Source organism: Dermacentor albipictus, chromosome 5 (assembly GCF_038994185.2).
Source record: "Dermacentor albipictus isolate Rhodes 1998 colony chromosome 5, USDA_Dalb.pri_finalv2, whole genome shotgun sequence".
In the NCBI taxonomy this organism is placed as follows: domain Eukaryota; kingdom Metazoa; phylum Arthropoda; class Arachnida; order Ixodida; family Ixodidae; genus Dermacentor; species Dermacentor albipictus.
Genome location: NC_091825.1, coordinates 90,852,039 through 90,864,730, shown reverse-complemented (window position 1 = coordinate 90,864,730; position 12,692 = coordinate 90,852,039). Strand labels below are relative to the sequence as shown.

Sequence of the window (12,692 nt, the reverse complement as noted above, 5' to 3'; positions counted from 1 at the left end):
AATAAAGAGTAAGAAATATTTTTCTCGCGCATTAACCACGCAAAAACCTTAACATTATAAACTTCTACGATATTATAGCGCTAATTACGTATTTGCTGTTTCGTAATTCTTCAAGCATCGAGTAGCAAACATGAAATTTATTGAAGGAAAACAGCAGCTTACGGCCATGCTACGTGCAAAGTAGCTTAACACCAGACGCAGTCTTCTTCTTGTAGTGCAGTAGGGAAGCGGCGCCATGCCGGAACGTGAACAAAAGGCATTTCGGGTTCCTGCTTTGGCAGGTGTGCCAGATCCTTACTAGCGTATTTTGGTTAACGCCGCTCGTATACGTATGTTCTGTGCCATAATTGCGAACTATTGATAGCTGTAGGTTAGTCACTAGCACCGGCTTTCTGCACACACGGTTCTGAATGTCTCCCGAATGTTCGGCTAGGACGCTCCACCTCCAGCTTACTCTAACACCACTTACGAACATGCACACCTTTTAGGATGCAAGGTGCTTCAGCGAGCCTTTAATACGCGGTTAGTTATTATAGGGACCAAAGTAGGGTACTTTAACTGGATGGCGTGCCGTAGACTATAGGCAGATGCGTAGGCTACCGATCAGGCTATAGCGACAGGCTTATTCAAGAAAACGCGTGGCTTGAGGAGCCCGAGAGAACGGAAGTGCGTCGAAGTGGAGCTAAAGGACGGGGAAAACAAGGACGCCGCTAGAAAGAAAAAAACACCGATGGAGCAATTTAAAATAATCGACTCACTCATTCACATGTAAGAGTGCAAATTATTTGACATCCACCGTTGTTGCTCAGTGGCTATGGTGTTGGGCTGCTGAGCATGAGGTCGCGGGATCAAATCCGGGCCACGGCGGCCGCATTTCGATGGGGGTGAAATGCGAAAACACCCGTGTACTTAGATTTAGGTGCACGTTAAAGAACCCCAGGTGGTCAAAATTTCCGGAGTTCCCCACTACGGCGTGCCTCATAATCAGAAAGTGGTTTTGGCACGTAAAACCCCATATATTATTATTATTATTAAATTATTTAACATTGTGAGGTTCGTGTGTAGAATATCTGTAGTGGATAACTGAACGCCTGATAACGGATGGCATTCTCATACCTCCGACTGTCTTTTCCCCGAAACCAGTTGAAGCAGTTCTCACAAACTCACCAGTGCAGTGTCGTAAAAAAGTTAAGGCTATTGTGATGCGGAACTATGAAATTGTAAGCCAGTTCGCTTAGAGATTGCCACTGCGTTTTCACGAAACAGCGCATCTTGGAAAGAGTGATGGCAAAAGACGAACACCAGGAAACATGAGACAGAGGAGCGAAGGGCGTTGCCCTCCTGTCTTCTGTTTCCTCGTGTTTGTCCTTTGCCTTCACTTGTTATGAGATGCGCTAATTCGTGAAAACATCATCGAACACCTACTCGACCAAAACTTCTTCCTTTGCGCTACCACTGGTTCGTTAGGGGATTATTATTCTTTACTAAGACTCGCACGAAAAGGCCATCGGAATTTCGACTGTATTCCTTTAGAAGGCGTGTTGTCTTCCAGCAGACAACCGTCGATAGAAACAATCACACAAGCGACGGAAATAAAGAAACGGCCCATAGGCAAGCACACAGTGCTCGGTCCCTTTATGACCAACCGACTGGTGGCAAGTCGCATGCGTTGAACGTGACATATCACGGTTAGGCGGCGGCTTCACCGAATACCGGTTAGGCGAATTAAGATGCGGCAATTTCAACGTACAAATTTCAAAAACGAAAGAAATTCTGCGTCTCATTATTCTATAGAATAGTATATCTGAAGGCACGAATACATGAAAATGGTAAATAGCAGTAAACTGATGATCACGCGTTCGTTGCTTGCGATACGCCCTGTGACTATAGAGGCAGCGCTCAAGTAAATTGCAAGCTATGCTAGATAACATTTACCGCGAAGTTCGGGGAGAAAAGGGAAGCGTATGGATATGGTTGGCAAGCTTGAATGATGAGGTCTGCGCAGAACCTGAAAATACCAAGGATGTATCCCGAGGAGCTTCCAAATAACTAGTAACCACTCCCAAAATGACCATTACAGCTCCCCTGTACAATCGCTCACCAGACGACGTTAACTTGCCGAGAACTGCATAGCGAATCAATGCAAACTCCAAGTAGACGTGCATCAAAAACGGCATGATGGTAAGAAAGCCATGAAATCCAAGTGCAATTAAGAAGGACTAACTGTTCAGCTAGTTGGTATTGAGTAGCTGCTGCGGGGGAGTAGGACAAAAATACCCCCCCCCCCCCCAAGCACACCTTACAGACGGTAAACCAGCGAAGCTGAAATGTGCGGCCCCGGTGTTACCGCTGGGTTACTTACGACGGTTTATTAAAGTATTTCTCAGTTATTGGTTACGTCCTTGTGTTTCTGAATAAGGTTAAGCGCACGTTTGGCTTAGGTTTATCCCATTGTTTATTTGTGCCACACATTACGCTTCGCATAATCACCATCATGGAGGCGTGCAAAATGAGCGGTTAACGGTGTTAATCAAGCGGGTTCATCAAAGTATTTCCGAATTATGTTGCGCATTTGCGTTTCATAATGCGTTAATCATATATTGATTATGACTCGGTTATGCACTGTATTTACCAAATGACACGCCGGGGTCGCACATTTCATTTAATTAAAGAGAAGGACACATTTGTGAACCTGTTCCGAAGTGGGAGAAAGACGGCTGCGCGCGCGCTCTGCTGCGAGAGAGAAACGATGTGATTACTGGCACAGCCAATGGCACACCGTCACTGCGAGATAATTATGTCATCATGATATTGTCTTAAACCAGTCCCGTTTTACGTCCCTTCCTTGCAATAATACGTAGAAGATATACGTATGTTTCACATGCTTAAACATTTAAATACCTATAGATACCTAACATGGAGGAAGGAAACTGAGGAGAGTCCCTACACCCTCCGCTCGCTAGGAGAAAAGTGTGGCGGAAATGACGTAGTAGGTACTTTTTTTCAGTTTTTTTTTTCATTTCTTTGCTTTAGTCGCCACGCCTTTCGGGCCACAATGGCGGCTTTGTTATGGCTCTGTGCGCTCACACGTGTTGCTCCGCAGGTTTCGTACAGTGGCAGAAGCGCCGCGCGGGTAGGTTTGCATTGGTCACCGTGTTTTGTTGCACTGCGTTATCTGGACCGTGCTCTCCCGCATGTTGCTGTGGCCAGGTGGGACAGGAGGAAGTAAAGTTCGTAAAATGAACGCGCATGCAACGGTGTACGCCATGTACCGCGCCACGGCAATCGGAACGGACGAAAGAATATCAGCGGGAAATTTTGCCCCTCTTTGGCGGAATCATGCTAACGTGCCATCGCAGGCCGAAACCGGTGCGTTTCAGAATCTGTACAACGAACGCCTTGCAGGTCAGTGATTCCTGCATTTGACAGCTCATATGGTGCATTTGCGGCACGTAGAACATACGTTATGAATGCATAGTTCGCGTTCAGTAACAACTTGCTTTTGTGCATATTAAAACACATGTTGCTTTACTGTTGCTTGTTCCCCGCTGTAATCGTGACAGTACGAAGTCTTTTAAGCAGAGCGCGTTCGAGGTTCATGCACACATGCACAGGCGTACCTAAATACACATGCTGATAGAGCGTTACGCAGAATATGTGCATTTTGCTGCCCTCGGCACCGTGCGCCTGCCAGCCGACGCTTCATCCTGGAAGATGGGAAAGAAGCGCCTGCTTTGACTTAAGGAACGAATCCTCCCTACCACAGGCGTATCTTATCTGTGCGCGCGAGAAGCGCAGGGAAGTGAAGGTTAGCAGATGCGCTGCAAGAGTTGGCAAGGCTCTACGGAACGTACGCCTGCGAACACATCAAACGGCTGTTCCACGGCCGCATGTAGGCCGGTTCTTCGCGCGTACTGTTCTGCACCGTGCGCCGGCTATCGCATAACTTTGGTTCCGTGATGCATCACTTACCGTGGTAAGAAGGCACCTCAGGCTGTAGTCAATATGAATCTAAACGCGGTGTCAGAAGTGACATTCTGCTTCCTCGCCGGTGCACTGTCGCAGTGATGCGTGGCCACCCTAAGTTTGTTCAATAAAGCAAGACGATTCCTCAAGCGAGAATGTGTTTGTGCTCATAAACTCCAAATGGATCGCGAATGGGTCGGTGTGTCGCACGTGTCTCCAGTGCGTTCTTGCAGTGCAGTCAGAATGCGTACATTTTTTTTTTTTTGTATCGCCAGACGTCTAGCTCGCAAGACCATCTGAGAGCCCCAGGAAGCCCAGGCAGAGAAAACCAAGTAGAAGGCTGCGGTAAAAGTGCCCTTTTTAAAACAAAAACACGGAAGAACTGGGCAGCGGCCGGTACCTGCGTTCGATGGGAACAGTTCAGCTGGCTGGCTTTTTAAGACATGTTTATTTTCAGAAAAGTTGATAAGAGTAGCCGATTCGACCTCAAGGCCCGATTTGCGAAATTCATTATGAACTTCTTTTACCATGACTTCGGCAACGGTAATGCAATGAGACACCGCGATTGTTTAGTATTGCTGCGGAGCGCGCGCGTCCGAGCAGCCCGGTTACGCGCAGCGCGGCGTGGTTTCGCGAGAAACGTAAACAAGAGAGGAGAGCTGGCACGATAAGCGTAGCAACGCCAAGAGCAATGCAAACTTCCGGCTTCACTTTTGCTTCATAAAGAGTGACGTCAGGGCCTCTCCTGAGTTTCCTTCCTCCATGGCACCCAACGAGAAATTTGTCCCTCCGTAGTGTAAGACGAATACAATGGCTCATATACCCTCCTGAAAATAAAACTATCATACCCCCGCAATAGGATTTCCGTGGTCGGGCTACGACTGTTTCGCCTAGGCGCCTACAGCATTGCTGTAAAAAAAGAAAAAAAAAGAAAAGAAAAGCCCACGTTGGTGTCGGCGCCAAATGAAGAGCGACCCGCCGTGGTAGCCCAGTGGCTATGGTGTTAGGCTGCTGAGCACGAGGTCGCGGGATCGAATCCCGGCCACGGCGGCCGCATTTCGATGGAGGCGAAATGCGAAAACACCCGTGTACTTAGATTTAGGTGCATGTTAAAGAACCCCAGGTGGTCGAAATTTCCGGAGTCCTCCACTACGGCGTGCCTCATAATCAGCAAGTGGTTTCGGCACGTAAAACCCCAATATAAGTCAATTAAAAAATGAAGAGCGAACAGCGAAGCGGCGCGCCCGAAGCGTAAATGATGGTACACTGCGCGCCATCAGTCAGCACCATTGACAGGCGTGCGCATCCTGTTTTCCACCACTTTGCGATGATTCTTCCCGTATTTACGGCGGTATTTTCGACTGTGTTTCTGCTCTCGTGTATCTAAAAGTGAGAAAACAAAGAGCTAAGAAAATGGATGCGAAATTATCGGCCGAGATTATTAGGCCGAGCATGATCGTAAAGTGGTGTAAAACCGGATGCGCACGGCCTTCGTACATGAGCGACCAACTGCGAGCTCTGCGCCGTTAGGCACACTTCGGACGGGCGCGTCGCTGTTCGCGTTCAATTTGACGCATATAGTGCGTGCGCCATCCTGCGATATATTACAGCCTACTCTTTATGTGCATGCCTGGCAAAATGCATGTATGTGAAACCCTTCCTGAGCACACGCAAGTAATGCGTGTGCTTGGCGCTGCTTGCGCAGTGATTCTAACGCTTCTGCATGCGACCTGTAAGCCCCGCTATACTAATGTTATAAGTCACAGCGTCTGGCACAGGAGCTTCTTCCGCGCAATAGGAAGACTTATAAACACTCTCTCGAGCAAAACAAAAACGAACGCTCGGCTTGCATCCGAGAAAGTGATTGGCAAATTACAAACAGCCCACATAAAATGATTAACCGTAAATAGAAGAACTAATTGTCACGTATTACAATGTTAGATTGAAACTCGAGCATTACAAGCAATTTTTGCTTACAAACGAGTGCGCTGTTCTCTCTAAGATTGCTCCCGACTGGATGGTGTTAATTCACCCATATAAGGATTTATGTATACATTAGTACAAGAGTCAGCTTGACGTGATCTTGCACGGAGAGCTGACACCAGCGATATCATTTCCAAGAAGCATGAAGCAGCTTCTATCTGCGAAAAAAGAAAATAGCTGCGCACCTACGCGGGCGTTCAATGTATATTTATGCTGGAAGGTACAACTACAGCGGTAGTAGTTTGCCGTATAACAATCATAAAAACCGAAGCCTTCAAAACAGCTCACCTGAGCTTCGAAGGTCCTTCTTCTTCTTCCGTCACGTTCAATCCAGCATGCACTTCACAAGAGTCTCGCGCTTTTCATCGCTGACTTCTTCACTGAAGGAAGAGGAAGATGTGGTTACACTGCGATGGCAGGGAGTTATAATGTATATAGTATTTTGCTTCGTTTCTTACTTGCCGTGTAGTTCGTACACCATGACAAATAGTTGTCTGTGGTTGATGTTCCGTGTGACGAAAAAAAAGAGAGAACACTACAACTTTTGTATCTAGAAGCAAGAATTCCTTCTCTTGTAACTTGGTTTCGTATGCTCGCGGTACAAACATCTTTAAGGACGAAGGAATCAACAATAAGACATTGCCAAATAGTGTTCATTTCTCAGCCTAGTATGTTTTTCTGTGCACATTGGTCTTGACTGCACACTCCTCAAGTTAATTTTGCAGAAACTCTTCTCGATCAGTTGACCGCTAGGATCAGAGAGGTAAAGCCGATTTGTGGTGGGGAAAATTCTCTTAACATTCGTTTTGATGATATTTTTCCAAGCAACGAAAGACACCTACCTTACCGAATGTTAAGCGCTATTTTACAGGATTATTTATTAACATCACAAACAAATGCAGGCATAGCGACTGATGCCAAGCAGTACCAAGAAAAACGTGCTATTGGTATATTCAGCCCTATTCCCGGTTGGTCATTTTCCCTGCGGATTCCAGTTTCCGTACCAATATTTCTTGCAGAGTTTTAGCAGTAGTACTGGCCCTTCGTAAATTAGGCCAACAATAGATTATGCAGTCATCGTTACTGATTCTTTGTCCTTGTGTGCTTCACTCACAGCATCTAGTGAATCTTAGATCCTGCGAGTGTTTAATGCCTTAGGACCTCAAGACTTGACTAACATCTATCTAGTCTGGGCAACTGAAAATACAGGCCTAGTTATAAATGAAACGGATGATTCATTGGCGAAAGCGTGAATAGCTGTCCCCATCATTCAAATTCCCTCTACATCAGACTTAATCATAGTTGCAAGATTTCGGAGGCAAATGATGATGCGAGACGTCATTGCGCCATCTGTAACCAATTCCTCGGATTTCAAACACTTATTGTACCCCTGAATAAGCACTCTATGCCACTCTAGAAAAATTGAAGTAACTATTAGTATACTTTGCTGTCGCATACCTTCTTTAAATTTTAACTTGTACAGGACTTGTCCGGCGCCGTCACCGATTGGTGATGTGTATAGCGGAAATGAAACCATAGAAACTTTTAATTTCTTGTCGATGATTTATTAGCTTAAGAAAACGAACCCTAGAAACACCACTCCGCCTCCTCGGATTAGAATTAACTGTTCAAAAAGTGCTTTCTTTGGGTGCCTCTACACAGGAGCATAGCAACGGGAAGGTTAGAGCTGCCATCCAAGATTTTCTTTCAGGATCAATGAGATTTAAACTCTGAATACAAACTTTTCTAAGCCTCCTTTTCATTCCCTATAATTTAACTTGAATTGTTTTTACTTGATGGTAATGGTAGAACTTTCAGTTTCATAAAATCATGCAAGCCCTACAATCTCTATCCTTCCATTATAGCTTACCTATTACATAACTTTGACTTAATTTACACTTTACTATAACCTACCCGATCAATGGCCAATCCGTCAGAGTGTGCATGCGCCAGTAGATCACAAGGAGCTACATCTACATCTAGATGAAAATATCGTAGTTCTGGAGGGGACCATGGTATTTCTTTTTACGTTTGTTCTTTAGCGTAATCAAGATGCGTCTATAAGAGTACGTGCCCTTCACTATCAATACATCTTCCCCAACGCCTTGACTGAAACATCAGTTCATGGTTGGATCGGTGTTCAGGCTATTCAGGAAAAATAAATGCCCTCTTGCTTCCTTCGCGTGTGTGATTTAATTGCAGGGTATTTTATAATATTAAGCTTATTACGCACCTTTCTGTCTTGATACTGCATGGTTAGTGCCGGTAGTAAAGCTGGAATGAACACTATGAGCAAGAACGTATACATTGTAATTACGCATTTAACCTATCCCTCCCCCCCCCCCTCCAACTGAAACGAACATCGCGGGCGACCACAACACAAAAAAATGGTAAGCCACGACGGCATTGCGATGCAATTCATGGAGTCCTGTCATCGCCTGGATGCAAGATGGTGGGCAGTAAGGTTGTGAGTAAGTAAGGGGAGGGAGCTTGCGTCTACTCGGCAAGGCAGCCCACAGCGGCAATGTTTGAAGAAGACACCACAATTTTTTTTCCCCGACAACCGCACCGACAGATGTCCGTGGCGTAACTCTACTTCGACACTCGAACACATAACTTGCCAGTGCACTCGGCATCCGGCAGACGCCGCCTGACCACTACTTAACGACACACTCAACACTTGGTCGTGGGAGGCGGGACTCCTAGAACGGGGCTTGCGAAAACAATTGGCGACCCTCGACCAGGCTCGGCAAGCCGCAATAGCCAGTGGGGCCCTCGAAGAGGGACTTGAGTCGCAGTAACCAAGCATAATCTTTATATCAATTTAAAGTTGCTTCTCGCTCTCAGGGCAACATGCAAAATGGTGGGGTAAGCCACGACTGTCACACGAAGCCATATATTGGGCCCTACCATCGCAGATATACTATACTAATGTATAGCCGATAGCAGCCTTGCGAATAATTTGCTAGTTCGATGTGCATAGCACGGTAGTGGGTAGTGGTCTCGTGTCTATTTGGCAAGACAGCTACCAGCAGCGAGAACGCGCAAACTTGAAGGAAGGGCTACAAAAAGTCGCAGTTTCGCCTGATAGGCGAAGCATCGATTGCCATAGCGAATTAGTGCACAGCTATACGAAGTAAGGGTAGTAGCTTTAGCGGCCCTATAAACTTGAAACATAGGCATAGTATCTAAAGAAGCATGGTGTCAAGCGCGCACAAGCAAAAATGAACACATCTTACTCGATGATCGCGGAAACTCGCTGTCAAAACGCTATAGCGAAGAAGCGCGGCAGCAGCAGCGAGCGAATTGACCTTCGCGTGGCGCCTCGCGTCAAAGCGAACTAAGCCGCGGAAGCAACGCGCGGTGGTCTGTGCCCCCGTCGCAGGTGGCTTTCAAGATAGAGCGGCCCAGGTGAACGCGCGCTTCCTCCCCACTTTCCTCCCTTTCGTGTGCGAGATCAGGCCGCGATCACCAGCTCACCTTCGCACACATTCACTCGCATAGACAGCATACGGCGCGGCGCTACTATTTTATTGCCGTTGGACTTTATGCAGAACCTCACGGCGACGCCGACGGCAGAAATGCGTCTGGAATGTCCACATCATTACGGCCGCAATATGAGCTTCACTTATAATAATCGGAAAAGGACACATGGAGTATAGGAGATAAAGAGGGGGAGAATGGGGGACGCGATTTTTGTTAGTGACAACCATGAAATGATAATGAATCCAAAGAGAGTATTGAAGAAAATATTTGTAATTATAATCAAGGTGTAGAAAGCGATAAGTAAAAGCAACACTAAAGCGCACAAAAAGTATAATTGCCGCCGGTGGGAGCCCAACTAACAACCGCCATATTACGCTTACGTTGCACTGCCAATTCTTCTATGGCGTCGGCTGTTCCTACGTCCACGTCCATGAGTATCTATGCATTTCTACAAGATAGGGCCGTGAAGCTGATGTCCTTCGTAACGGAGATTGCTGGCAGTAACAGCAACGTAACAGTAACGAGCAAATTTCTTGCAAGGACTGCAACGACTATGACAACCACTCGGGCTGCCCTTGAAAGTTTTGTAGTGCTTTCTTTAGGAACGTCCGTGCGGGGCCACATTCGCATAAATATATGCTTCGCCAAGGAAATTTGGTCCCCAACGGCTCCCAATGATTCGTTTGTTGAACTTGAATACTTTTTTGCATTTAGTTTTAATTGTTAAACGCGTGCAGCTCTGTTCATTTCCTCGCGTTCTCTGCGTGTTGTACTTTTATGCTGTTCGTCCAAACATGAATATACGTATATAAATCCCGTCCAACAGCTTAATCACTCCTTATCTTTTCTCTTCATGCTGATTTTGTTATTAAATTTATTTGCAGTAATACGTTAATGAGCCTTCTCTACTTATAACCACTCGTTCTTTTTGGGCATGTGCCGCTACCTTCTTTTGGGATCATCACCCCCGTCAAAACCGTGGTTTGACACGAAAATTTCATACAATAACATTTGTCGTCACATCACGAGGCTACTATCACGTTTCAAAGCTCTTGTGATTTCGCACTTCTCCAATCACTGCAAAATTATGCCCAGTGCTCGCCGCAAACACCTGAAAAACTCGTCTTAAGGACCTAAAGAAGCTGCGCCAAATACCGTGACTGTAAACAAAGGTTTGACAATAGGTTTGAAATTCGAACGCATCGAGAATTTCTGAGCTTCTTTCCAGCATGCGGTACGCGCCTGATAGAACTTCTCTATCTGAAAACTCAAATGCTTACATGGAGCCCTCGTAAAACAGGCGCATGAACACATACAAACACCATAGCCGCTTCTATCACTTTTTTTTAAACGTGTCTGAGCATCGTCAGAAAAGTTCCACACCATTTGTGACAACAAATCCTGTACAACCTTCATTTCATCGAAGTGACGGCAGCACAAATTTATTTTCCGGCATTTCACTAAATTAAAGGATAGAATAACATATACGAGGATGCCTACGTTTGCCAAAGTTCTTGTTTTGGACGTCGGTAAGCCATTGATAAAGTGAAAGTTGAGTCGTATTCCTTCTGCAACTACCCTTGACCTATTCTTGGCCTATTCCCCTTAGTGGGTGCGAGCCATGACAGAGGTCCATCATCATCACCATCATAGTCATCTTGCGCCGCCGATACCCTCCTTGGCGGCCCTGCTGGACATCCCTAGTGGCGTACATTCCACTAAAGAACAACAATAAAAACTTCTGCCGAAACTATAGTCAGTGTTAGGACCACATATACGGCAACGTGCGGTTTCACAATGCGCCAAACTACACAAAACACGCCTAGCGCAATGGTGCACGTTTGCATATTTGTCCTACTCTTGCTGATGCGGGATGTGGTTCACGAAAAAAGGATCGCGGGCACAGCAATGAAGACTTGTTGAACCACATATATTTTGCATACGTGCCTAACTGAGGTTCCGTATTTTCGTGCTTCGTGGTTATTGATGATAAATACAGATGTCTGGCGGGCCTTACAAAATTGTCCAGTAAGTCAACCTGAAAGTAAATGTACATACTTTTTATATGGATCAACTATGACTATCAATGTGACATTGTTTTTAAGAAGTCTTTCAAGTAAATTGCTGAATTCTTCTTGCACGCTAACGCCAGCGTGTTTTCTTTAAAACTTACTCGGAAACGATTTTGCATTAGACGACTCTTTAAATTGGACACACAAATGCATAATTTACAGAACATTACTTTGATTGTCAATTATTAGGTTCTTCGTTTCGTCCAAAGTATCGGAATTTATGTTTTCTCGTATTTGCTAACATTCATATCCTATGGATGCCTTCGTCTTTATGGAGGTGCATAGCAGATCCTTATTAAACTACAGTAGAACAGGAGCATTCATTGAAAACCAAAAGAAGGCCGTATCATTTGGTAAAAGAAAGTGTTCTAGCTTATAGCAGAGGAACGCAAACACCAAATGGGTATTTCTGCACTCATCGGACAATTACAACACTCTATGTCACACCGATTTTAGGGTATGGATGCACTATATGGGATCCTACCACGGGTACCGACCGAGACAAACTTGAGAGAGTCCAGAATATGGCAGCATAGTATGTAGACGGTAACTACGCAAGACACTTCAGCATTACTGTCACAAAGCAAACATTACAGTGGCAGCTTTTACAATAAAAGAAGGCAGACTTTACGCTTGAAGCTTTTTCACAGTACATTTCAAAGCGGAATTGCAATAGACCGCAATAAGTATGTTCTTCAGCCGCGTTATATATCTAGACGAACAGATCATAAGGTCAATGTGAGGGAATATAGCTGCAGAAATGATCTCTTCGAAAGCACTATTTTCCCCAAAACCATTTCTGAGTGCAATGGACTGCTGGCTTTCGTGGTTGGCAGACTTGATAACGAAGCTTTTGCAGCTGCTCTTTAAAACTCTCCTCTATCTACTACTGCAGCAGATGTTTTTTTTTTCCATACCCCTTTATTCTATAGTTCGACGGTGCCGTTTTCGTCTACCAAAGCCATAGGAGCTTAGTTTATTTTTTGTTGGTAATGTGCACTGACCTCTTGACGCACTACTTCTGTTCCTTTGTGATATTGATCGCGCTTTATACTGTACCGTTGCTTATTGTAAAAATACCATAACTTGCTCACACTGCTCTGTGTAGCCTCATCCCTCCCACTTTAATGCCCAAATGGCGCTATGGGTATGAGAGTAAGTAAAGAAAATACCCTCGCATTTGTC

The 12,692-nt window shown here is 45.4% G+C and overlaps 1 protein-coding gene across 1 annotated transcript in view; it reads right to left on the bottom strand.

Annotated features, from left to right (window-relative positions):
• Positions 1 to 6,331, bottom strand: part of LOC139060528 (uncharacterized) — a 36,680-nt gene extending 30,349 nt beyond the window's left edge. Inside the window, exon 1 of the mRNA XM_070539691.1 lies at positions 6,238 to 6,331. The gene's annotated coding sequence lies outside the window, so the exon portion shown is untranslated. The remainder of the gene's footprint in view (positions 1 to 6,237) is intronic.
• Positions 6,332 to 12,692: the final 6,361 nt, after the last annotated feature.